Source organism: Emydura macquarii, unplaced genomic scaffold (assembly GCF_026122565.2).
Source record: "Emydura macquarii macquarii isolate MOO-44397 ecotype Brisbane River unplaced genomic scaffold, CSIRO-AGI_Emac_v2 contig_1348, whole genome shotgun sequence".
Taxonomy (NCBI): Eukaryota; Metazoa; Chordata; order Testudines; family Chelidae; genus Emydura; species Emydura macquarii.
The window spans coordinates 10,513,854-10,518,690 of NW_027131485.1; the positions used below are offsets into that span (position 1 = coordinate 10,513,854).

The 4,837-nt window shown below is 46.8% G+C and overlaps 1 long non-coding RNA gene across 1 annotated transcript; it reads left to right on the top strand.

Annotated features, from left to right (window-relative positions):
- The first annotated feature begins 658 nt into the window (after window positions 1–658).
- LOC137155315 (uncharacterized) lies at window positions 659–2,025 on the top strand. Its single transcript, XR_010920418.1, has 2 exons — window positions 659–746; window positions 1,295–2,025. It is a non-coding gene; the product is annotated as an uncharacterized lncRNA (long non-coding RNA).
- The last annotated feature ends 2,812 nt before the right edge of the window (window positions 2,026–4,837 follow it).

The following is a 4,837-nucleotide window of genomic DNA, read 5'->3' on the forward strand; positions in this document are numbered from 1 at the left end:
ACCTGGCTGCACCTGGAGCGTGGGCGAGGCCCACATGAAGAAAGGAAGCCCAGATGCGAAGGCTCTGCAGTCCCTCTGATTGCTAGAGCATGGAGGGAAGGCCTAAGAGAGGCAAATGTGCAGTCAGCCCAGGAAGGGGCTATGAGAAAGGGCCTGAAGGAAGGCTAAGGTAGGAAGGGAATCCAGTGAGGCACATAGCTCCTGGCCTGGAACCCGGAAGAGCAGGAGGGCACAGGTTCCCCTGCCGGCCACTGGAAACGGTGGTGCAGAAACATTGTGACACAGTGGGGAGAAGGATGACCGAGTGTGTAGCTGGGCCTCTAGGGAGAACCTGGGGAAGCACTGGCCTGCACAAGAGTGGGAGGACAATCTTGCCAGAGCCAAGAGAGAGGTGAAGACTCTGGAAGTAGAGGCCCAGGCGGGGCAAAGAGTTATGCATATTTGAATTTAGTGTAGTGGACTCTTGTTTACACTGGAAGGAGTGGGACTAAATGTAACCTGGCTGCAGGGCTGTGTCACGAGAAGAAGCAGACCACAATAGGGCTAGAGTGACTGTCAACAGGGGGCGCTAGATAAGGAGAGCCTCCTATTCCATGGCCAGCTGTGCAGGTCCCAGCCTGTATTGGGTGCACACTGCTACAGGGGTATTAACTTTGAAGCTTCACAGTAATAATGTAAGTGCCAACATTACAGTGGAACGGCAGTGCTGCAGTAGTTGAAGTGACAGTAAACCAGTGAACAATCATGTGAGTAGAAGTATTCAGCTAATGTGCTTATCCTTTATGGTTGGAGATCCTAGAAGTTAGAGGTACAAAAGATCTTTTAGGTTTACAATGCACTACCTGCAGTCCCCCACCCAGGATGCCCCTGGCATCGTTGTAGCTCTGGAGGAATGGAGGACCAAGGCCAGCGAGGGAGCACAAGGAGGTTTCATTTCTACCCTAATGACAAACTATGGTTTTTAAAAATGATCATTTAAAATTGGAAGAAAAGTGGGCAAACCGCTCAGCAGAGCTCTTTCAGCTAGTCCTCTCCTGGAACTCTACATCACAAAGCCTGGGCTAGGATTTTGCACTGACCTGAACAACTCAGTGATAGCGTTATCACAGCAATGGGTCACTTTACCAGATGGCGTGAGGATCGACGTTATTAAAATAGAAGGACTGTCCCTTTCCATAAGGGATCTGGGGGTGGGAACACCATCCTATTGGGAGAATTCTACAGCTAGAGGAAGGGGAAGCAGAAGAAAGGCAGACTCTTAAGACAGTCTTTCTTTCTTTCTCCCTATTTCAAGGACCTGGGCAGACGTTGGAACTCTAGATACCTGTCTGGATCACTTTGGAGTAAAGGAGTTGGACCAGCCTGTCAGATGATCATCTACTGAGCAGCCTTTGTGAAACCTATGAGCTGTGCCTAGCCAGAGCCTTAACTAATATCCCTGGCCCATCCTTATACTCAGTGAGGTTTTTACAATAGTTGTTGTTTTCAGTTGGTTGACTGGCTGCCCATTGCCAAAAAGGCTCCTAAGGACACCTCCTTCTGCCTGCCTGCAAGAATGTGTTAAATGAAACAATTGTATAAAGGAATCTGGCACAGGAGCAGCAGAACAGAGTATCCAAGTTCTCCCTCTTCTTCCAAGGCTGATGAGCCCCAGCCTGGACAGGATCAGCTCCTGTCACTTTCTAACACCACCCTCTGACAAATGGATGGAGTGGAAGCGACCTAAAGCCCTTCTCTGTCAGAGGAAAGGATATTCATTCATGACTGGTGATTAATTATTGTTGTTGCCATGTATGAAAAAATAACTGATATAGAGCTGTTGGGAGGTCCACCTGAGATTGCCTCTGAATGTTTATGTGCAATTAACAAAGCTCTCTCCCTTTGAAGGAGGAGGAGGAGAGAGGCCTGTTGTGGGTATTTTCAGAGGTGAATGTTCAGGCTACAGTCAGGAAACTGCTAGTCTCTGCTGGGGCCCTGCCAAGATTTCTTGGTTTGAATAAAGACTTTGTCTGAGTTTACACACAAGGGACGAAAGTGTGTTGTGTGCAGCAGATCTGCCCGCTGAAAAATAACACACTGAAATTGCACCTGATGTTTGCACCCAGGTGCTCTCTATATACAAACAGAAAGGAACTCACACTTTGCAGCCTGACCAGCCTGGTGCTGTAAGGGATAAAACATAGAATCATAGAAGATTAGGGTTGGAAGAAACCTCAGGAGGTCATCAAAGCAGGACCAACCATGACTAAATCATCCCAGCCAGGGCTTTGTCAAGCCACACCTTAAAAACTTCTCAGGATGGAGAATCCACCACCTCCCTAGGTAACCTATTCCAGTGCTTCACCACCCTCCTAGTGAAAAAACTTTCCCTAATATCCAATCTAGATGTCCCCCACTGAACTTGCTCCTTGTTCTGTCATCTGCCACCATTGAGAACAACCTAGCTTCATCCTCCCTGGAACCCCCTTTCAGATAGTTAAAGGCTGCTATCAAATTCCCCCTCATTCTTCTCTTCTGCAGACTAAACAAACCTAGTTCCTTCAGACTCTCCTCACAAGTCTTTTGCTCCAGCCTCTAATCATTTTTGTTGCCCTCTGCTGGACTCTCTCCAATTTGCCCACATTCTTTCTGTAGTGGGGGACCCAAAACTGGACATAATACTCCAAATGTGGCTTCACCAATGCCGAATAGAGGGGAATAATCACTTCCCACGGTCTGCTGCCAATGCTCCCACTAATACAGCCCAATATGCTATTAGCCTTCTTGGCAACCAGGGCACACTGCTGACTCATATCCAGCTTCTTATCCACTGTAAACCCTCAGGTCCTTTTCTGCAGAACTGCTGCCTAGACAGTCGGTCCCCAGTCTGTAGCATGCATGGGATTCTTCCATCCTAAGTGCAGGACTCTGCACTTGTCCTTGTTGAACCTCATCAGATTTCTTTTGGACCAATTTTCCAATTTGTCTGGGTCACTCTGTATCCTATCCCTACCCTCCAGCATATCTATCACTCCCCCCCCCACCCATCTTAGTGTCATCTGCAAATTTGCTGAGGGTGCAATCCACCCCATCCTCCAGATCATTAATGAAGATGTTGAACAAAACCAGCCCCAGCACCGACCCCTGAGGCACTCCACTTGTTACTAGCTACCAACTAGACATCGAGCCATTGATCACTACTCGTTGAGCCTGATGATCTAACCAGCTTTCTTATAGTCCATCTGATAGTTCATTCATCCAACCAATACTTCTGTAACTTGCTGATAAGAATACTATGGGAGACTATATCAAAAGCTTTGCTAAAGTCAAAGTATATCATGTCCACTGCTTTCCCCACATCCACAGAGCTAGTCATTTCATCAGAGAAGCCAGTCAGGTTGGTCAGGCATGACTTGCCCCTTAGTGAATCTGTGCTGACTGTTCCTGATCACTTTCCTCTCTTCCAACTGCCTCAAAATGGATTCCTTGAGGACCTGCTCCATGATTTTTCTGGGGACTAAGGTGATGCTGACTGGTCTGTAGTTCCCTGTTTCCTCCTTCTTCCCTTTTTTTGAAGATGGACATTATTTGCCTTTTTCCAATTGTCAGGGTCCCCCCTGATCGCCACGAGTTTTCAAAGATAATGGCCAATGGCTCTGCAATCACAGCTGCCAACTCCCTCTGCACCCTTGGATGCATTGCATCCAGCCCCATGGACTTATGTATGTCCAGCCTTTCTAAATAGTCCTGAACCTGTTCTTTCAGCACTGAGAGCTGCTCACCTCCTCCCCATACTGTGCTGCCCAGTGCAGTTGTCTGGGAGCTGACCTTCTCTGTGAAGACAGAGGCAAAAAAAAACATTGAGTACTTCAGATTTCTCCACATCATCTGTCACTAGGTGATGTGATGGTGGAAAGTCTGGTGTTTTATTTGGGAAAACAAACAAAAGCAAGATGGAACAAACTTCAAGCCCTATTGCAAGTTCCCAGGGTTTGAGCAGAACGATACATCAAAATGAAGCAAGAGACCCAATAAGTACAAATCTTTGATAGTGATACAGAATATAAATGGGTTCAGGCTATGATGTTACACAGCTGCTGACCTTCCTGTTTATGCTGCACTGCTGGTATGTTTCTCATATGTATTCTCCAGCCATACTCATAAACTGTCTGTGCTGTCTTGGAATTCCTTATTACTTCCTAAACATGCGATATAAAAAGATTAAAACCAAAAATTGGAGGGGGTGGTGATCCGAGTGGGGCTTGAAGTGCTCCCCTGGGACGATTCTTGTGGTCAGTCCCAGCTCTCCCTGAACTTCAGTCTTAAGTCACTGCTGGACTGTGTCCCTCTGGAGCCTGTTGAGAATGTTTCATAGAATCCCTGAAAAATTGGCAGGGCCGTAGGGGACACAGTGGCAAATATGCAAAGGATTTTCAGTTCTATTGACTGGGATATAAATGGAAGCACAACTGCTTCCTAATCCTTCCCACCCCCCTTCTTCCCAATGGCAGAATGTTGTATACCCAATGTGGACCCATCAAAAGACTGGTTACATTGAAAAAAATATATAGCATAGGCCTGGTGTGTTTGGGGTTTAATAAAAGCAATATGTGTCAGTTACACCCGGGCAGCTGAGAGGTATAGGATGTGTTTAATGCTTGTCCATGGAGCCCAGGACGAAAAAAAGAAAGAAAGAAAACTGCAAATAATATAATAAGGGAGAGAAATTGCTAGACAGGAAAAGGCCACTTAACCCAGTAAAGCTGCTCCTCTCTGGGATTAGCTCAATCCTCACTTCCCTGCTTTACCCCAGTATTCTGGAGCCATCTCTCTCTCCAGGGAAGTGTCACTGTCTCCT